Genomic DNA, 22,408 nt, shown 5'->3' on the forward strand with positions numbered 1-22,408 from the left:
AGATTTAGTTAATTCCAGCTACTTAGAAGAATGGTATATTAACAACTTCAAGTATAAAGGTTCAAGGAAAGGATGACTAAAAGTAACTACAGCTAATATACCTTATTACCAAGCACACAGCATAAAAGAGAGAGCTGGAACATCAGAACATTGCAGAGGAAGAGTTACATGGTGGAGCCACTTAATTGGCTAAAAAACCCAGGTTGCAATCAGCACAAGACAAACTGTTTTAGGTATAAAATTTTAATGTAAGCTCCATGGTAACCACAGTAAAAATCTAAAGTAGATGCAAGAAATATAGAAAGGGGAAACAATACCCCGATGAAAAGCCACCAATTTACAAAAGTAGGCAGAAACAAAGGGAAAGGGAATCAATGGAGACAAAAAAAAAAAACACCAGAAAGCAATCACTCAGATGGCAGGAGTCAGCTCTTACATATCAATACGCAGTCTAAATGCAAAGAGAGTGGATTCACCAATAAGAAGACACAGATGCTTAAAAAGAAAAAGACCCAACTATATGCTGTCTACAAGAAACTCACTTCAGCTTTAAGAATACACAAAGGCTCAAAGTGAGGGGATAGATAAAGGTATTTCACAGGAATGAAAACAGAAAGAAAGAGGGCATGGTAATTCTTATATCGGACAAAATAGACTTTAAGAAAAAACGATAACAAACATCAAAGGAGGCCATTGTATGACAAAGGGTTAATACATCTAAAAGTACACACACACACACATACACATACATATGCAAAGATATAAAACAACATTGGATCACCTAAGTATTTCAAGCAAATAATAACAGATCTATAGAAAAAAATAGACAGCATTACAACAATGTAGGGGGGTTCAACATCTCACTCTTAGCAATGGATAGATCATCCAACAGAAAATCAAGAATGACGTGTTGGAATTAAACCAAACTTGAGACCAAATTAAATTAGGAGACATATATAGAACATTCCACCCAATGGAACCAGAATACACGTCTTCCCAGGTCTACACGAAACCTCCCCTGGACAGATAAGGTGATGGACGGGACACGGGCGCGTTCAGGCGGAGGCCGTTGTTGTCGCAGATGCTGCTGTCACTCAGTGGCGTCTGACTCTCTGAGCCTCTGTCCATGGGATTCCCCAGGCAGGAGTCCTGGAGTGGGTTGCCATTTCCTTCTCCAGGGGATCCTCCTGACCCAGGGATCAAACCCAAATCTCTTGCATTGGCAGGTGGGTTTTTACCATCTGAGCCACCACAGAGGCCCCTAAGAAGTATATATTACATATGGTACAAATAATTTTATTCCCTTAAAGACAGTAAAGTGCTGGCTTAAAAATTATGCACAACCTAAAGGTTTAGAGTTATGTTTTATTTAGCAGGATTTTTTAGGATTTCAAAACAGGGAGACAGCACCTCAAGAAAACCCGAGGGAACTGCTCTGAGGTGAGGGGGGAGCCAGGTTACATAGAAGTCTTGCACAAAGGGCAAGTAGTCAGAACATCAAAGATTATTGTTAATTAAAAGAAAACCAGGTATCACAAGTGAATGAATTTAGCACTTTTCTGTGTGTGGGAAGATGCAAGAGGCTGGGCTCACTGAAATCATTCCTTTGATATGCATCTCAGCTGTTTGGGGGCAGGATCCTGTGGTTTTGTGCTGGAAGGAATAGGAGTCTTTATTTATTTATTTATTTGGCTGTGCCAAGACTGGGCTGTGGCACGTGGGACATTTTAGTTGAGGCATGTGGGACCTAATTCCCTGACCAGGGACGGAACCCGGGCCCCCTGCACTGGGGGCACAGTCTTAGTCTTGAAGTAGGATCTTATTTCCCCATCTAGGAAATGAACCTAGCTGCCAGTCCACCAGTGGCTAGAGGCTACAAGTGAAGTTCCTTGATTCTTACTTGATTTGAAAGCAAAAATATTTCAAGGAGGCAAAAACTGCAGAACAGGTGCAAAGTTTTTTATATAGAGACACAGCACAACACATAGGAGAGCACTCAGAGAAATAATTTATTTACGTCAGAAGCATGACAGTAACACACACTGGGAGAGGAGCACGGTGTCCTGAACAGGGAGCACAGTAAGAAGCTGATTTAAAGCACTCATATAGGAGTGTCCTTATATAGGGTTTTCGTTTACATTTGGCCAATTATTTTGTTTCTTTTCTCACACCTGGCTGGTCCTTAGACCATAAGATGCTTGTGCAAATTTTTGCTAATACGGATTCCACCACACAAGCCTGTAGGTGTATGTCCACACTTATGGGATGGGACTCCCTTCCCTTTTTGACCCTCAACAAGCCTTCCTGCACTTGCGTGCACAGAGAAGTCCTCCTTGGCCTAAGGAGCGGGCACTGTATCTCTACTTCAGCAGAGCTCAGTGTTTGCCACTAGCTTTGTCCTTGGAGTGTCTGGGTGAGAGCAGAGCTTCAACTTTACTCCCCTTGACAATCACCAGGTGTCCAGCCTGGGACCCATCTACATCCTTCCGCATTTTCACATCTTGAGTTCCCTCGGGGCTCTCCATGGGGCATAGCTGCAGTCTGAAGGCTGCCAGAGGGCAGATAGGCTTTCCCTCCTGAGTCCCCTCAGGGCTTCACCAGCTCACCTTTGGCTGGTGGCCGCAATCACTGATGACTGTGAAATCATTTGTTACTGACATGGCAGGAAACATTCCATTTCTCAATGGCAAAGCAGAAGTATAGTAAACTCTGATTCCTTAAAATATAAAACCTGTCGACTTAACCACCATGAAGGATTTTAGCCCCTTTCTAGATACCAGGGGATACAAGAATTGGCCTTATAAACTTGACTCCTGAAAATATCTATCTGAAGACTTGTTCCACCAGTTTTCCCACAGCACAGGGGGCTTCATTTCTGCTCTCCAGCCTGAACTCCTTTCAGGGGTGTTGAAAGTCAGCAGCTGCAGCAGCACACTGTTTGACCTTGTAGAGCTGGAAGGCAAGTGACCATTGCAAGTGCCGATTTGCGGCTGACAAACCTAACCTAGCGCGCTTTAATACATCTCTGCTTTACCTTTTCAGTATTTTCTCAACTACGTCCACGTGATATCTATGTCAGCTACAAATTGGCACTTGTGACGAGCATTGGCCAGAGACTGACCTGCAACAGGGGATTTGCCAGCTGCCTCAGCGGAGATTGACCCCTGTGCTGCTGAAGCTGCCGACCTTCAACATCCGCTGAGGGGAATTCAGGGTGCAGAACCAGGCATGCTCCAGGGAAACTGGTGGAACGGGTCTTTTACATAGTCAGATATTTTCAGGAACTGATTTCTTGATCCCAACTCTTACATTTCTTCATATCTAGAAAATCACTGAATCCCTTCATGGTGACATCAGCTCCTCGTGACCAGCAGAAAACCTTTTGCAAAATAACTGCTTGATTGCATTGACCTCCCCATTCACCAAAATCCTATATATTGACCTCCCCCCACTGCCTCTTTGGAGCAGTCTCTGAGAGTTATCTGAGGTGCTGTCTCCTGTGCTCAGTCCTCATTTTGCCCCAAATAAAATGTAGCTTGGCAACTATCACATCGTGCGTATCTCCAGCTTTCTCAATGACCTCTCTAGTCTTTCCCATTCTATTGCTTTCCCCCTTTTCTTTGCATTGTTCAGTTAAGAAGATTTTCTCATCTCTCCTTTCTATTCTTTGGAGCTCTGCCTTCAGATGGGTATATCTTTCCTTTTCTCTTTTGCTTTCACTTCTCTTCTTTTCTCAGCTCTTTGTAAGGCCTCCTCTGGCAACCATTTCTTTCTTTTGGGGATGGTTTTTGTCACTGCTCCTGTAAAATTTTATGAACTTCCATCCATAGTTCTTCAGACACTCTATCAGACCTAAATCCCTTGAATTTATTTGTCACCTCCACTGTATAACCAGGCTGCTGCGGCTGCTAAGTCGCTTCAGTCGTGTCCGACTCTGTGCGACCCCATAGACAGCAGCCCACCAGGCTACCCCGTCCCTGGGATTCTCCAGGCAAGAACACTGGAGTGGGGTGGGGATTTGATAACATCATACCTGAATGGCCTAATGGTTTTCTCTACTTTCTTCAATTTAAGTTTTAATTTTGCAATAACGAGCTCATAATCTGAGCCGTAGTTAACTCCTGGTCTTGTTTTTGCTGGCTGTATAGAGCTTTTCCATCTTTGGATGCAAAGAATATAATCAATCTGATTTTGGTATTGAGAGTCTGGTGATGTCCATGTGTAGTCATCTCTTGTGTTGTTGGAAGAGGGTGTTTGCTATGACCACGCGTTCTCTTGGCAAAACTCTGTTAGCCTTTGCCCTGCTTCATTTTGTATTCCAAGACCAAACCTGCCTGTTGCTCCAGATATCACTTCACTTCCTACTTTTGCATTCCAGTCACTACAAACAAAGCTAGTGGAGGTGATGGAATTCCAACTGAGCTATTTGAAATCCTGAAAGATGATGCTGTGAAAGTGCTGCACTCAATATGCCCCCCAAATTTGGAAAACTCAGCAGTGGCCCCAGGACTAGAAAAAGTCAGTTTTCATTCCAATCCCAAAGAAGAGCAATGCCAAAGAATATTCAAACTACTGCACAATGGCACTTATTTCACATGCTAGCAAAGTAATGCTCAAAATTCTCCAAGCCAGGCTCAAGAGTATGTGAACCAAGAACTTCCAGATGTTCAAGCTGAATTTAGAAAAAACAGAGAAACCAGAGATCAAATTCCCAACATCCGTTGGATCATAGAAAAAGCAAGAGAGTTCCAGAAAGACATCTAGTTCTGCTTCCTTGACTATGCTAAAGGCTTCGACTGTGTGGATCACAACAAACTGTGGAAAATTCTTCAAAATATGGGAATGCCACATAATGTCACCTGCCTCCTGAGAAAGCTGTATGCAGGTCAAGAAGCAACAGTTTGAACATGAAATGGAACCAACTGACTGGTACAAAATTGGGAAAGGAGTATGTCAAGGCTGTATATCGTCACCCTGCTTATTTAACTTATATGCAGAATACATCATGCAAAATGCCGGGCTGGATGAATCACAAGCTGGAATCAAGATTTCCCGGGAGAAATATCAATAACCTCAGATATGCAGATGACACCACCCATATGGCAGAAAGCAAAGAGGAACAAAAGAGTCTCTTGTTGAAGGTGAAAGAGAAGACTGAAAAAGCTGGCTTAAAGCTCAACATAAAAAAAAAAAAAAAAAATGAGGATCACGGCATATTCACTTCATGGCAAATAGAATGGAAAACAGACACAGTAATAGACTTTATTTTCTTGGTTTCCAAAATCACTGTAGTTTGTTGACTGCAGCCATGAAATTAAAAGATGCTTGCTCCTTAGAAGAAAAGCTAGGATGAACCTAGACAGCATATTAAAAAGCAGAGAGACTTTGCCTACAAAGGTCCATATGGTCAAATCTGTGGTTTTCCCAGTAGTCGTGTATGGATGTGAGAGTTGGACAATAAAAAAGACTGAGCACAAAAGAATTGATGCCTTCGAACTGTTGTGCTAGAGGAGACTCTTGACAGTCTCCTGGACAGCAAGGACATGAAACCAGTCTATCTGACAGGAAATCAACCTGGAATATTCACTGGAAGGACTGATGCTAAAACTGAACCTCCGATGCTTTGGCCACCTGATGCAAAGAGCTGACTCATTAGAAAAGACCCTGATGCTGGGAACGACTGCGGGCAGGAGGAGAAGGGGATGACGGAGGATGAGACAGTTGCATGGCATCACTTACTCAATAGACATAAGTTTGAGCAAACTTTGGGAGATGTTGAAGGACAGAGAGTCTGTACTTCAGTCCATAGGGTCACAAACGAGTCAGACACGACTGAGCGACTGAACAACAACCCCTATGATGAAAAGAACTTTTTTGTTGTTGTTGTTAATTCTGGAAGGTCTTGTTCTTCTCTTGCATTAGTGGTTGGGGCATAGATTTGAATTATTTTGATGCTGAATGGTTTGTCTTGGAAATGAACCGAGATCTTTCTGTCATTTTTGAGACTGCACCCAAGTACTGCATTTCAGACTCTTTTGTTGACTTTGAGGACTACTCCATTTCTTCTAAGGGATTCTTGCCCATGATAATAAATATAATGGTCACCTGAATTAAATTCGTCCATTCCCACCCATTTCAGTTCACTGATTAAAATGTCAATGTTCACTCTTGCCATCTCCTGTTTGACCACTTCCAATGTACCTTGATTCATGGACCTAACATTCCAGGTTCCTAGGCAATATCGTTCTTTACAGCATCCGACTTTACTTGCACCACGAGACACCTCCACAACTGGGCGGCGGGTCCACTCTGGCTCAGCCTCTTCATTCTTTCTGGAGCTATTTCTCCACTCTTCTCCAGTAGCACACCGACTCCCACTGACCTGAAGGGGTTTTCAGTGTCATATCTTTTTGCTTTTTCATACTGTTTATGAATGCTAAGTCATGGAATATCTCAGTGCTCAGCCTATCTGCAGATGGCACTTGTGATGCTCTGATCCATCCACGCCTGCTCTCATGCCTAGGGTGTGCCCAGCTCCTTGGAGCCATGCTTGAAGAATAAGAGTGTCATCTGGCTTTTAGGTCTTCTGGGCAGGGGGAGGGAATGCCTCTATTCTGTTCCACAGTGACCATATCCATTTCAATTCCTAGAAAAGAGCCCCCAGTATCCACCATCAGATTCTGCACTGGATGTTTAACCCATTAGACACAGAGGAAAGCTGCTCTGCTTGGAATAAAATTTTCTAAACTACTATCCAGCCTTGATCACAATCACAAATAACTGAAACAGAAGATGGAAGTGGAAAATCTATGGACTTTTCGCCATTTCAGAATAGGAGTTCAGAGTTAATTCCAAGGAATCAATAGCTATCCGAAGCAATGGGATACAGCCGGCATACCTTGGAGCTTGTCAGGCAGGGAATCAAACTGTGCTTTTCCCTCATTTAGCAAATCTGTTGTAGCCACGCGTTTTGGGAAACAAACTCACTCAGAAGGACAATGCAGATACTCAGTTCAGTTCAGTCGCTCAGTCGTGTCCGACTCTTTGTGACCCCACGAACTGCAGCACGTCAGGCCTCCCTGTCCATAACCAACTCCCAAGTCTACCCAAACCCATGTCCATTGAGTTGGTGATGCCATCCAACCATCTCATCCTCTGTCGTCCCCTTCCCCTCCTGCCCTCAATCTTTTCCACCATCAGGGGCTTGTCAAATGACTCACCTCTTTGCATCAGGTGGCCAAAGTATTGGAGTTTCAGAGTCCTTCCCATGAGCACCCAGGACTGATCTCCTTTGGGGTGGACTGGTTGGATCTCCTTGCAGTCCAAAGGACTCTCAAGAGTCTTCTCCAACACCACAGTTCAAAAGCATCAATTCTTCAGCGCTCAGCTTTCTTTATAGTCCAACTCTCACCTCCATATATGAATACTGGAAAAACCATGGCCTTGACTAGATGGACCTTTGTTGAAAAAGTAATGTCTCTGCTTTTTAATAATGCTATCTATGTTGGTCATAACTTTCCTTCCAGGAGTAAGCATCTTTTAATTTCATGGCTGCAATCATCATCTGTAGTGATTTTGGAGCCCCAAAAAATAAAGTCTGACACCGTTTTCACCGTTTCCCCATCTATTTCCCAAGAAGTGATGGGCCCACATGCCATGATCTTAGTTTTCTGAATGTTGAGCTTTAAGACAACTTTTTCACTCTCCTCTTTCACTTTCATCAAGAGGCTTTTTAGTTCTTCGTCACTTTCTGCCATAAGGGTGGTGTCATCTGCATATCTGAGGTAATTGATATTTCTCCCGGTAATCTTGATTCCAGCTTGTGCTTCCTCCAGCTCAGCGTTTTTCATGATGTACTCTGCATATAAGTTAAATAAACAGGGTGACAATATACAGCCTTGACGTACTCCTTTTCCTATTTGGAACCAGTCTGTTGTTCCATGTCCAGTTCTAACTGTTGATTCCTGACCTGCATACAGGTTTCTCAAGGGCAGGGCAAGTGGTCTGGAATTCCCATCTGCTTCAGAATTTTCCACATATATTGTGATCCACACAGTCAAAGGCTTTGGCGTGCAGATAGTCGAGTGCAGTTTATTACACCGGCAGGCCCAAGGCAGAGTCTCTTCTTAGCCAATGGCCCTGACCGACTTTTGTGAAAACCTCATATACCTTAATTGTACTCATCCCCAAATTCCTTAAACCTAGCCTGGAAAGTGTTAAAGGGAGATACAGTCAGGTTACAGTCATGACTCATAATCGGAAGAGTCAGCTGGTTAGACATTGTAGCCTACACCAATGCATGCCATAAAGCTTACAAAGGTGACTGACTACATAGCGGATTATTACAATCCTTTTGGAAATGGGAAATCTTGGCATGGAATTTCATGTTTGTCAGTCTGGGAGGCCAGTTCAGCCAAAGACATCTTATCCCCATGGCTACCAGACACGTAGTCCTGAGAGAGAAGACTCTTGAGAGTCCCTTGGACTGCAAGGAGATCCGACCAGTCCACCCTAAAGGAAATCAGTCCTGATTATCCATTGGAAGGACTGATGCTGAAGCTAAAACTCCAATACTTTGGCCACCTGATGAGAAGAGCTGTCATTTGCAAAGACCCTGATGTTGGGAAAGATTGAGGGCAGGAGGGGACGACAGAGGATGAGATGGTTGGATGGCATCACATACTCAATGGACATGGGTTTGGACCCATCTCGGGTAGAGAGACGCCTCAAGGCTGAGGGAGCGTCACCAGGCCCCTCTCCCACAATAAGCATTTTTGAGATAGAATGGCACAAGGTGTGTCGTCCCCAGCCAGGAAACAATTGACATGAATACTGATCTGTTGAGCCATTATCAGCCCAAGGTTTGAGACAAAAGTTACTCTTAGGCAGAACTGATTTGAAGAAAGTGAGATCCCAAAGCAAGTACATAGTTTCATTAGCATAGCTTAAGAAAAACATTTCCGTAAGAAAAACGCATTGGTTGGCTCAAGGTTTGAGAAAAGTCAAGTTCAGAGGAAACCAGGTGTCCCCAACAGAGAAGGGAAAGAAGCCTGCCACTTGCAGCTCACTTCTTCCTGCTGCTTTGGGGCCTCTGGCCTCCCTACCCAGGCTGCTAACACTCTCAGTTGTTACCATTAGCGCCACCTGGCAGGCTCTCTTCATTTAACAGCTCAATACAAATAAAAGAAAAATCGCTTTCAAATAGCAAGCGATTCTTCTTGTTGATTTTCCTCCAGTCAGAGATTCTGGGACTCAGCAACATTAATCTGTGGATTTCCATCATCAACATGTGCTTTCAAATATAGGCATGTTCCGTGGGCTTATTTCACTCCGTTGTAAAGGGGAAATGTACGGCACATCACGGCGTGTGTTTTCACAGCCTGAGCGTATACATGGCAAATATCCTTCCACATTCCATTTACTTGCTGGGAACCACTTCCATGTGAATTATCTGTCCTTAGGGCTCCAGAAAATGCGGGCCTATTAAAGGCTGCAGGTGGGGTATCAGAAAGAACTCCCCTTCTGAGCAGAGCCCTTGGTCCAGTGTCGGTGACTGTGCAGGGAGGCGGGCACAGGTGCGCCCACTGTCCCTGGGCCTGCACATGCGCTCTGGCTGGTGCTGGGACAGGGCAGGTGTCCTGGCCACTCCTGCTACAAGCCCGCCCGCCTCTGCCCACATCAGGAGCACAGGCCTCCTGAGACCACCATGCCAACCACACACCTATTGCTGCTGGAGTCAGAGAACACGTTTGCCTGCGCATGCGCTTATGCAGCTTTTTATCCAAGCTCTCTTGGTATAATTTGAAAACTAAAGCCTAGAAAGAGGCAGGCTTGTCTGGAACACAGTATGTGAGCACAGGCCAGTAGGAAAGTGAGGACCCCAGCTCCCCAAGCCAGTTCGCAGTCCTATCCATCATGCTTGGTTTGGAAGTGAGAGACCCTAAGTTCCTGGTGAACTCTACCAACCTGGCCCCATTTGGGCCATTATTCTCTCTGCATTTTCATGCTCACACAAGCAGGCACAGACAGAAATAGGGTCCATACTGGGGGACGATGTGAGATGGTAAAGGAAGAGAACACACAGTGTCAGGGCTGGGAGAGCAGGAAGGGCTGGAGACAGCTCTGCCATGGAGCAGGGGCCTCCACACCCTGCTCCTGGCAACGGGCAATGCGTTCAGAAGTCCAAAGCGTGAGGGGGATTCTCCACGTTCCCTGAGTTCTGCCTGGGTGTGGGCCCCCTCCTCAGTGTTCTCCAGTGAACACGGTCTCAGCCCCACAGTCCACTTTTCTGGGCTGTTAAAACCAGGCTGAGCACACACCCCGTTCCCCAGTATAGAGGTGCTACAGGACAGAAGGACTTGCTTTCCTTTCCTAAACATTGTGTGCTTGCTATTGGACCCTCCGCTCCCCCAAGGGTTCACTCAGTATGCTTGGGAAATCTGTCGACCTTGGTTCTCCACCATTGACCCCCTGTGTTCTGAGAGCTTGGAAAAATGCTTTCCACTCACAGAGGTCCCTCAGAGGAGAGAGGAGCTGAAGGAACAAGGGCTTGTGGTGAGCAGGAGAGGACACAGTTGTGGACCCAGAGTCAGGGTTCCAGAAAGAAGACCAGCCCTAACCGGATTCTAGAGGTTCTAATTTGAAAGTAGGAGGAAATTATTGCCCTTTCTGAGCCGAGGAGGCAACATGAACGAAGTAAACCCCACAGAGAGGAGAGGAAATGAAAAATGAGAAGGAGATTCCTGGGTCTTTCCATAGCCCTGGAAGCCTGCCTGAAGTACACTTTCACCTCTGGAACTCTGGAGAGCCTCCGCCTTGAAGACCTGAATGAAGGTTCCGGTTAGTCCTGCAATGCTAGCGCGGGCCACCAGGAGGCACCGGGTCGGGGTTGCTGGCTGAGCTTTGCTGGAGCAACTGGAGAGAGAAAAAGCATAGCGGAGGTCATTCTGGCCATGCTCCCGCCTCAGAAACAGCATGCGCTTCCTAGTAAGAGTGATCATCTCAAGAGACTGACCTGGACAGAAGAGGAAGGGGAGCCCCAGGATCTTCCCATTTATTTACTCAGCACCCAGGCTGTGAGTACTCACTCTATGCCAGGTGACTCAGTGGTACCGAGAACAGTGCTGAAAATGACCAGCGGCCCCTGCCTTTCAAGGAGCTTTCGGTCTATAGTGAAGAAAGAGAAAAGTATGGAAGCCAGACAGGGGAAGGAAAAGAACAAGTGCCCTACTGAAAATAAAAAAGGGCGTTGTGAGGGAGGGCTTGGAGTCACTGGTCAGGAGGGTCTAAAAGGCCTTGCTGTGGTGACCAGGATGAAAGGAAGGAGCTGGGCCTGCACAATTCTAGGAGAAGCACGTCTGAGAGCAGGCAGCCCTTACACAGAAACATGAAGGCAGAAGTGAGCTGGCCAGGTGAGGCTCGGAATGTGAGCATTGTCTCTGGAGGGAGGCTGGTAAGAGATGGTGGTGGGTGGTGAGTTCAGTTCCTGGTTCCTGGTAGACTGTGCTTTCTGTTCCTCTCTGGCAGCATTACTCCAAGACTGCACTACTAAACCTTGCCTATTAAACTCCTCAGAGTCTGTGAGCTAGAAATGGCTTATCTGGGCTTTTCTGCCTCAAAGTCTCTCTGCTGCTATGGAGGAGGAATCAGCTTATATTACTTTGGGGCTTCAAAATCATTGCAGATGGTGACTGTAGCCATGAAATTAAAAGATGCTTGCTCCTTGGGGAAAAAAAAAGTTATGACTAATCAACTCAGCATATGAAAAAGCAAAGACAATACTTTGCCAACAAAGGTACTTTTAGTTAAGGCTGTGGTTTGCCCAATAGGCATGATTGAAAGAGAGAAATGGACTATAAAGAAAGCTGAGCACCGAAGAACTGATGTTTGTGAACTGTGGTGTTGTAGAAGACTGTTGAGAGTACCTTGGCTGCAAAGAGATAAAACCAGTCCTTCCTAAAGGAAATCAGTCTTAGATGTTCACTGGAAGGACGGATACTGAAGGTGAAACTCCAATAACTTGGACATCTGATGAAAAGAAATGATTCATTTGAAAAGACCCTGAGGTTGAGAAAAATTGAAGGCAGGAAAAGGAGACAATTCACGATGAGATGCCTGGATGGTACCACCAACAAAAAGGATATTAGACACATTAAATTTGGAGACGACCCAATGGATATACAATCCTGGCAAGTTGCAGTACATGCAGCTGAAAAGAGAGGAATACGAGTTACAGACTGAACTATAATGAAGTAAATGAAATTCCCTCCTGAAGGAGGATGACTGTTGCTTTCCTTCTCGGAGTGTGATATGTGTGTTTGTTTCCTCTCCCGTTCAGGACATTATGCTTGCCTTCCAGGACTATGGGGGTTTAACCGTCCACCGGTTTACCATAGATGCAGTGTTGATTCCGTTGATGCTTACTAGGAAAGAAGGGCCTTGACCCTGATTTCTCCTTAGCCTATTCCATCCGTCCCACTTCCCGTTCCCCAATCCCTTTCCAGTAAGCTACTGCTTTGTGCACTATGAGCCAAGTGCTCAAATCCTTGTCCTCTTGCCTCCTTCCCATGGCATGCAGAAGCGAGATCACACAGTATTTTCCTCTCTTTTGCACGGAATTCCCCCAGCATAAAGCCACCTTCCCATTCCCTAGGCCACACCGCTTCAATCGATATTCTTCTCCATTTCTCCTCCTCCTCCTCCTCCTCCTCCTCCTCCTCCTTCTTCTTCAGAGGGTGTGGATGGGGTAAGCAGTAAGTCCATTTGAGACGATGGGGCAGAGGAAGATGGGTGGTGCTGATGAGGGCGGGCTGTAGGTGGCTCCACTTCCTCGTGCAGGGCACGCCTGTACATGTTCTTGGGGGAAGATACCGCGCATCATTCTTTGTCCTCTCTACGTGTGGAGGGCAATTGCGGTGTAGGTACCCGTGAGGGGGAAACAAGCCATCGGAACGTTCTCTGTTCCTTGCCACGCCGACTAGCGCAGTCAGGAGCCAGAGTTGCCCCTCGAGGTCTGAGATGCTACATCGCAAATTCCCGGTTTGCCGTTTGATGGAGGGTTTGGGGTTTGAAGCCAGCAGCCAAGCAAAAGAAAGAAAACGCAAGAGGTGGTCGATAAGGGGCCTCAGGTGCCCCTCCAGCGCGTCACGGGCTCATGAGGCAGTCGAGAAAGCGGCCAGGGGAGGACAGCTTCCCCACCGCCCCAGGCACTTTGGAGGCCGGCCGCATCTCCTGGCGTCCAGAGGCGTTTGTCCGGGGCCCAGCGAGCTGATTCTGCCAGACAGGACGGGCAGAGTCGGAAGTCCAGTTGTCTTGCTATCACGATGTAGGGTAGGCTTGGGTCTTTCCTCAGTGCGGGGAGGACCTTTGCTTTCAGAAACGAACGTGGCGCGACATACCTCCACTTAGGCACCAGTGCGATGCTGGTGGAGAAGTTTCTTTGGGACTGGTTGGGTGGCCTGGTGGCGGTGCTCACGGCCTTGTGGATCGCTTCTCCTTTGTTGGCACTTGGAGCTTCTCCGGCATACTCCTCGCACCGGACATGGAGCCCCAGGGATCTTTGCGGACGAGCGTGGTGCCGGGGACGCACGCATCCCCGCCTCATTCCTGCCGGACCCTCTGCCAAGTAGCACGAGGCCTCCCAAAGGACAGCCACCCATAAAGACTGCTTGCCCATCTCCTCCACGGACGCCTCCGGACGTTTGGGGCATTTTCGAGAGCCTGACCGGCCGGAAGGAGTCGGTGCGTGGACCTGCACCCGCTCTTCCCTGCCCCCCGAAGGGCTCCGGAGATCGTCTCCTTGCTCGGCTGGCTGGGGGCGTTCTGCGAGGCGTCTCCAGGCCGCGCCACTCACCCGAGGCCAGCGGTGCGGCCAGGGAACGGAGACGGGGAAAGAAAGGCAAACCCACACCCGAAGTCCCATCCAGAGAGGACTCTCCCACCCTCGCGGAAGTGGGAGGCCCTCGGCCCGTGCCCAGACCCGCTCGTGCACCCCATCCCCCCATCCTCTCCAGCGACTTCCCAGCAGAGCCAGCCCTCGAGAGCTCAGCCGCTCAGGCACGAGCCCGTTCCAAGTGAACAGCGAGACCCCGGGCACACTCCAGGCCCTGCCTTTTCCCAGGAGGCTGCATCATGCACACGGCCGAGAGGAACTCGCTCCTCGTCGGAACTCCTGGTGCGTCACACAGGGCGTGCCGCACACAGCGTGTGCCTGGGCGTCTGCACGCATGTGCGTCAGAGCCGACCTACCGCCACAGCCCCAGAGATGGCCGCGGCTTCTTGTTCTTCCCCTTGGTCGCTCTGGCCCTCCCGCTGGCACAAGGGCCGTTGCCGACGTTCTTCGGCCCCGGAGGCGGGGTGTCCGTGCTGGGACGGTCGAGCCGCTCGTGCTCCTGTTGGGGCGGCGTGCGGTTTCTCCCTCCTCCGTGTTTGGACTGGTGAATCACGACTGCGCCGGCAGGCAGGGCAGACTGGACCTTCCGGAGCTCCAAGGCCGGCTTCGGTCGGTTGAGTTCTTGCAGGCGTCTCCACTGCTCTAAGCTCATCCCTTCGGCCTCTGTGTCCCCCGGGGACTCCTCCGACCCAGGAGCTCTGCCGCCGGCGTCTCCTGCAGGCTGCCCGGGGTCTGTGGGGTCAGCCCCGACGGGGGCCGCTGCCCCTCGCCCAGCGCCCCCTTCCCACGCACCCTCCCGGGCGTAGAACAGGACGTAGGCGCTCTGGCTCAGGGCAGCGGTCTCGTCACAGGCGGTCACCTTGGCATCGTCCATCTTATACCATTGGCCGTTGCCCGCTCGGACGTAACAGAAGTAGTGTCCTCGCTCACAACTCCACCCAGTTAGTAGTATTTTAAATACTCTATGCTCGAATTTTGTTTGAAGAATGTAAAAGTTTTGTAAATTTTGCCCCATGAAATAAATATTTTTTAAGTAATGTTAAACTGACTACCTTACTCTCAGTAATCTCAGAATAAACACAAGGACATTAAATATTTATTGATAATCGAAAATTTGTTAAAGAATGAAGTCATTAGATGATCTTACTTCTACATGACTTATTGACATGGTTGATTCCAGAGTTGGATTTTCCCTTAGGATCAGGTGAATTCTATAGCCTCGCCTGTGTGTGTGTGTGTGTCTGTGTGTGTGTGTGTGTGTGTGGCTTGAATGATTGCATGCTTCTTTATTCTTGCCACCCTGGAGGTGCTTAGGACCCTGGATATTTCATGGAAGCAATGGCCACACCTCGCTAAGAGGCCTAGCCCTGTCTCTGTCTTGTGTCTTCAGAAGCTGAGTGCATACCAAATGTGCATGAAAGGTCCAGATGTGAAAGCTCAGGCGTCCCATTGACTCACACCTCCTATGTAAATGGAAGGACCTTCTTTTACCCTCATGGGGATAATTGGGGCCAGATGTGAGGACAAAGTGTGCGATGGGTCCAGGTGCAAAAATCAGTTATCCCCTTGCTTCATACCTGCTGTGCAAAGGGAAAATCCTTCCTTTGGGAAAACAGCTCAGAGCTCATAAAGACATGGGCTCTCCCCTGCAGAATGGGGCCAGTAGCCTCTGGTGGGGAAGACTGGGGTGATGACTGACTGGCTGGGGGCTCCCAGGATGAGGCAAGAGGCTGAGGAGCCCAAGTCTGCAGAGCCAAGGTCATACCAACCCCTCCTTGGATCTGCGTCTGACTGAGTGGAGCAGTGACTTTAAGGGGCTAGGATGCCAGCTGCTTGCCTGGAGGCCACAGGAGGAGGGGGCAGAAAAGCAGGCGGTGTGGCTCGTCTTGGTTTCTGAAGACACTTCTTTCTGGCACCAGGTGCCAAGCTATGGGAAAGATTCTTTTTATAAAACTGCTTTAGTTGTTCTAATTCATTTGCCATTCCATCTTAGTTCATTTAAAAGATAAATGTACAAATGTATATATTTTTTCTTTAGCACCAATGGAAGTCCTATAATTTGGTTATTTTTATCCAACAATTCATCATATAGATCTTTCCAAGTCAGTACCAATAAAACTTTCCTTACCAGATCCCTCTTAATGGCTGTTTCCTGAATGTTCTGTTTTTATACTGAGTGATACTAATATCAATAATCTTATTACACAAGTATTTGCACAAATATTCCTCCCACGCTGAATTATCATTGGACCTTCCGTGTGGAATATGAAAAGGTGGATATATAGCTGTTTATCATTCATTTCTTTAATGGCTTCTGGATTTTTTTTTTTTTAATGTTGTATCAAGATTCCACTCTTTTTATTCCACAGAATAAAAATCATTCATACATGTTTTTACCGAATCCTTTCATGGTTTCAGTTTTACACTCCCCACAGTCTAAGTCTCACTAAATTCCTAAGTTGGCCCGGGAGCAGGGCCTGCCCTCTGGGCCGCCTGGGTCCGAGCCTCGGGAGCCGCTGAGGAGCGCGCCTTCTCCCGCAGCTGCCCGGGGAGGTCTTCCCAGCTCCCGCCCTCCCGTCTGGTGTCTGGGTCTCCACGCCCTGCCGGGCCGGGAGCCGGCTCCCAGGCGGACGCCCGGGACAAGCGGAGCGTCAGGGCGGCGCGGCGGTCGGGGTCGGCCCGGGAACGTGTGCGCCGCCCGTCGGGAGCCACTCCGCGGCCGCCGTGAGCCGGTCCCTTCCTGGGGAACGTTGGCGACTCCCGCGAAAGCTACGGTTCGGCCGCCGAGCTAGGGGCAGAGCTCCAGAGGCCAGCGGGGACAGCGGCAACGTTCCCGGTGCCATGAGACCGGAGAAGAGCCTGCTGTCGCCGGAGATTCGGGCTGCAGGTCCGCGGCCTGGGCGGGCGGCGGCGGGCGGTGTCGGTCGGTGTCGCTGCCCGGCACGGTGTACCAGCGCGCCGTCGGGCCCCTTCTGCCCGCCGGCACATCCGGGGCAGCTGACCGCGAGCAGGAAAGGGCACGGCGCCAGCGTCCGCGGGGTTACACCTTCTCGATGTTTCACTCACCCGGAGGTGCGGGCCGCAGGGACGCACGCAGACATGGCCAGTCTTCCCAGCCTCCCCCATGGACCCCGATAGTCCCGATTCACAACGTGTGTCCTCTCCCCGGAGAGGGCCGGCCCTGGTGTCCAGAACAGGAGGCACCGGAAGGGACCACGGGCCGCCCGTCCTCCTCCCCAAAGGGCGCCCGGAAGCGCTCCCCTGCCACCTTGGGGGAAAGGCCGTCACGCTGCCTTCATGGCGCTGAGGCTGCTCCCAGGCGGCCACGGTTCCCGGTGACGTGCTCAGGACTCTGCAGACGGGTTTCCTGCGGGTCGGGTTGCATCTATTCGAGGGGCGCCAGGCGTCCCTTCTATTCTCCTCGGGCTCAGAAGTAGAAAGGATGGTGTCCGTGTGGAGGCGCTGTGTTTCGCGGGTGTGAGACACGGATACATCTGTGTGAAAATCACAAAGCCGACAGATTGGTGGCTGCTGTGGCGAGGTCGACCAGATGGCCTGACAGGTTGCTGTGGATTTTTCTTAATATATGTACTGTAATGTGGGTATTCAGTGAGAAATCTTGAAATTAATTAAAATAAAAATCACCGTTATCATTGTTACTCAACAATAATGTAATTATTCTTTGTTTGCAGTTAATCTAAGAAACACTGTTTCAAGTTTATCCACAGAGTATCCAATTGAAGACGACCAGAGAAGGATGTTGAAATGAAGAACTTTCTTAACACACTGGGAAGTCGGGGAAACTCTCCTTCCAGCCACGACGCCCTGCCCTGCAGCAACCGACCTGGAAAACCAGACCCAGCCCCTGAAGCAATGGGCTCCAGGATTCAGTGCGTGGTCAGTGACTGCCACCTTACTTATTTTCCTTCCTTTCAATTTAGTACAATATGGGGGAAACCAAATCTGTCATCTAAGCAGTCACCTGGGACGGCCCTCTTCCTGCCAGCCTGCCTCCGGCTACCCCATATTACACACTCTGAGCAGGACACGCTTCCCCTCTTTCCCACCAGAGCGCGTCCCCACTCCTAAGTGTGCCCTGAGTCTCAGCCTAGGCGAGTGGTGGTGTCTGACTCCTTGCTCTGGAGACAAATTCTGAAGAAACAGTGAAGGATCGGGAAAATATCCTGGAGAAGGAAATGGCCACCCACTCCAGTATTCTTGCCTGGAAAATTCCATGAACAGAGGAGCCTGGCCATATACAGGCCGTGGGGTCCCAACGAGTCAAACACGACTGTGCATGCACACACAGACACAGGCGTCTTCTTTTCTGTCTACAGAGCTTAGAGTTCGAACCAAATACAGCACTGAGGAAATATGTGGGTTTTGTTAGTTTTGGGGAAAAAAATCAAATTAATCATTTTAAGTTGAGATATATTTCATATGCCAAAAAATTCTCCTTTGAGCCCTATATTTTAGTGATTGCCCATCTCTATATTGTGTAGCCATCATCACGATCTGATCCAGAATAGTTTATATTTTATCTCCCTACAAAAACACCTAGTGTTCCTTAATCAGTCACTTTAAATTCCACATTCTTCACTCTTTCATCCTCATGGAATTGCCTATTCTGTGTATTTCAAGCACATGGGTTTGTACAACTGTGGCCATTTAGGTCCAGTTTCTTACACAGTGTCATGTTTTTGAAGCTTATTCATATTTTATCATGGATCCAATTTTTTGTTTGGCTTCAGAATTTTCCTAAGTCTTTAACACATGCACGCACACACACACACACACAGGCATGCTACAGTTTTTAATATGTGGAAAATGCACAGAGGTCCAATGTCACCATTAGAACCATTTTATGCACACAGTTCCATGGCATAAAGTACTGCCTTCCTGTGGGCACTCAACCTGCCCACCAACCCACAGCGGCCAGCAAGCACAGAGGACGCTAGCCCAACTGTTCTGCCCATTCTCAGAACCCCCACAACACCCACCCAGGCCAAGACTCAACAATAGGTGCACCTCCCCGTGGCCAAAGGAGAGCCCATCTCTGCCAGGGGAGGGGGCGGTGGCCAAGGGTGAGAGAGATGAAAGGAGAGACAAGCGGGAAAGTCCACAGCACCTGGTCTTTCCAGGTGGTCTTGCAACCAAGTATTAATCAGGCTCAACCTTGCTTTAGCTTCTGAGCTCAGAAATTACCAGGTGCCTTCATGGTGGCATGGCCCTAGATGATGGCAGCCCTGATCAGGCACCCCAATATCCTGTGCTGTGGGGCCTGCCATGCCAGCCTCACCAGCCCCTGTTAGAGCCCTGGGGTGCCCAGCATTTGTGGGCAAACCGCTCCTGACACATCCTTCAGCCCTGTGGAGGCCCAGCCATCAGGCTGTGACTTGGAGTTCCCAGGAGATGGTTAGCACTCAGGGTATGTGGCCAGTGGCAATAGGGCCTGACCCTCGAATTGAGTAGAGAAAAGCCCAGTGCTCTAATTCAATGCTGTCCTGGCACAACTGAGTACCTCTCGCTGACATCTTCACTGCTTCATCCAGATACTCCACATACCACTTGTGTTCCAGGCTGGGATTCTAGGGGCAGCCTTCATAGGGTTGCAGCCTTTCCCAGTGACCAATCCCAAGTGCCTATGCCTCTACCTCTGGACCCTCACATAGGTAGTACTGCTATCAATGCTTAGGGATAAAAACAGCAGACCTAAGACACTGAAGACTTGTCCTAGGTCTTGCAAACAGCTCAGAACTGAGGTCTGGTGGCCTTTAATGCCGTGACCTAAGACCACACCATCTGCCAGCAGACATGTCAATCTCCAGATAATCAGAATCAGATTGGTTAAGTACAAGGAGGGCAAATGTGTCATGTTGGGAGGAGGGAGGTGGAAACAGCACCCCTGGGCCTTTGTCTCCCTCCTTCCAGCTGCCCAGGGGCCCAGCCACCTCCTCAATATCCTGTGTTCATGTAGTGTTCTGTTTTGACTCAGACAACATGGAGGGTCCCTGCCCCTCAAGTAGTGATTTTCTCAGTTTTGAGGGGTATAGTCATGAAATGTCTTCCAGTGTACAAATAAAGAAAAGATAAAAATCACCCAGACCACTGGAGTTCCTTATGAGGTGAGGATGATATAAGGTCCCTTGAACTTCTGTTCTGGAAAGACGGACAGAGGAGGAAGAAAAAGCTGATCTTCAGTGAATGTGACCCTCACATGGACTCTGTTTAGTCATTTTATCTGTACAGTTATTCAGTCATCATAACATTTACTCAAGGTCTTTTCTCTTTCTGGCCTGATGTTCTCATGGAGCTCACAGGCTGAAGAGGTGCTCAAAGTGAGTCAATTCCTAGGCAGGTTGATAAGAAGTCCAGGGGAAGCCGAGGAGAGAGGGGTCTGGAGTTCTCAAGGAGGAGGAAAGGACAAACATCTTTTTTTCTCTGCAATCCTTAGTCTTATCACTTAAAACATTTGTTTTTCTTTCTTTCTTTAGGCCCAGAACTGATGATTACACAACTCAGTTTAAACTCTGTGAAAGAAAGTGAAGCTGCTCAGTCATGTCCGACTCTTTGCAACCCCATGGACTGTAGCCTACCAGGCTCCTCTTTCCATGGGATTTTCCAGGCAAGAGTACTGGAGTGGGTTGCCATTTCCTTCTCCAGGGGATCTTCCCAAGCCAGGGATCCAGCCCGGGTCTCCCACATTGTAGGGAGATGCTTTACCATCTGAGCCACTTAAAGTCTGTACTAGGGATTATATAATAACAATGCATCCTGCTTTAGGACAGTTTCACCTTCCTGAAAACCTTCTGATTAATCCTGATATATTAGAATGTATGTTATGGGAATGGGTCTGGTAGGATCTTCTTGCTAAATTCTAGTCCTGTTATCCTAAAATGTTAGTTGTGGGAGTGGGTCTGGTAAAACTTTCACACACTTGAGATATTCTTCTGATTTATTGTAGTAACTAATTTAAAAAGTATATACCTCCCTCGCTAACACTAGCAAGGGGGGCACTCTCAACCCCTTCTGCTGACCATGTCAGAAGCTTTCTCTGACCTTTTCCACTGTCATAAAACTCTGCTACACAAACGCTCTTGAGTGATCAATCCTGATCCCTGGTCCTGAAGGTAAATCTTCTTCGGAGATCCTGAATCTGACATCGCTCACAGTAAGCTCAATTGAGTCTATAACAATCTCTTAAAAGCCAAATATAATCTTAAAATAAGCTATGCTGCTGCTAAGTCCCTTCAGTCGTGTCCGACTCTGTGAGACCCCATAGACAGCAGCTCACCAGGCTCCCCTGCCCCTGGGATTCTCCAGGCAAGAACACTGGATAGGGTTGCCATCTGAAAAATGAAAATGAAGTTGCTCAGTCGTGTCCGACTCCTAGCGACCCCATGGACCACAGCCTACCAGGCTCCTCCATCCATGGGATTTTCCAGGCAAGAGTACTGGAGTGGGGTGCCATTGCCTTCTCCAAATTAAGCTATACGCCCTATTAAAATAAAATAAAATTCAACTCAGGAAAATTTTAAAATCTTAGTGCCTTTATTTAAAGATTTATGCATCAGGCAACATCCAACATAGCAGTTAGAAACTCTGAGGATTTGCACAAAACAAAAGATTTTTATAGGCATAAGGGATCGGGAACAAGGAAGTTGTACTGGGCAAAGAATCCCAGTGGTTACTGCGAGGTTACTTTCCATTAAAGGCTGGAAAGCTTTCACAGACAGATGACTCAGCTAGTGATAATCAGAAGATTCCTGGCTGACTGTTCCAAGATTTCATTTCTGGAAGAGCCAAAACTGCATTTAAGTCTTTTGCTAGCATGGTTCCTAACTAAGCAACTCCTTTGGGGCCGTTGTCTTGTTTTTAACAGTCCCCTGGGGGCAGCAACAAGGCTTACCACTGCTGGTTCTTCCCCAAATGCTGAGAGCGCATGTGCTCTGTGCCAGGCCTGTGCTGGGGGCAGGGACCCAGCCACGACACTTCACAGTTCTTGACGTTCAAGAGGAGAGTAAGACAGAAAACCACCACACATTAAAAAGAAACGATCCTGCTGCTCCCACAGAGCTGACGCTGTGGAGGGAGACAAGGAATAAACAGAACAGCTTGTAGAAGAGTCAGCTCCATGGAGTGAAGGGCGGGACAGGGCACAGCGGGAAAGGGGGCTGGGGCAGGGGGGGCAGGGAGGAAAGGGGTCCCGGGGCAGAGGACTGATGGGTGACGAGCCCCAGCGGGTGCAGACAGGGCCGGCCCTGGTGCCGTGAAGGACCGAGGTGGTAAGGGCAGGAGACATGGGGGAGCTGTCACCGCAGATGCACACGGGGACGTGTCTCTGAGGAGGTGACATTTAAGCTGTGCTCCGGGCCACTGTCCCCTTCCCTTGTCACCCAGAGGCAGACACCGAGGATGGCTGCTAACATCGCGTGCACTAGCCAGTCCTGAGCCTGCGCACCCAGCTCACTGTTCCCTCCTGAGGAGTCACAGTAAAGGCCCCTGTGCTGAATTCCC

General features: G+C 48.5%; 1 long non-coding RNA gene across 1 annotated transcript; it reads left to right on the top strand.

Moving 5' to 3' along the window:
• The first annotated feature begins 17,176 nt into the window (after positions 1 to 17,176).
• On the top strand, positions 17,177 to 20,684 carry LOC129651077 (uncharacterized). Its single transcript, XR_008713985.1, has 3 exons — positions 17,177 to 17,453; positions 17,584 to 17,788; positions 20,386 to 20,684. It is a non-coding gene; the product is annotated as an uncharacterized LOC129651077 (long non-coding RNA).
• Positions 20,685 to 22,408: the final 1,724 nt, after the last annotated feature.

This window comes from Bubalus kerabau, chromosome 4, assembly GCF_029407905.1.
Source record: "Bubalus kerabau isolate K-KA32 ecotype Philippines breed swamp buffalo chromosome 4, PCC_UOA_SB_1v2, whole genome shotgun sequence".
NCBI lineage: Eukaryota > Metazoa > Chordata > Mammalia > Artiodactyla > Bovidae > Bubalus > Bubalus kerabau.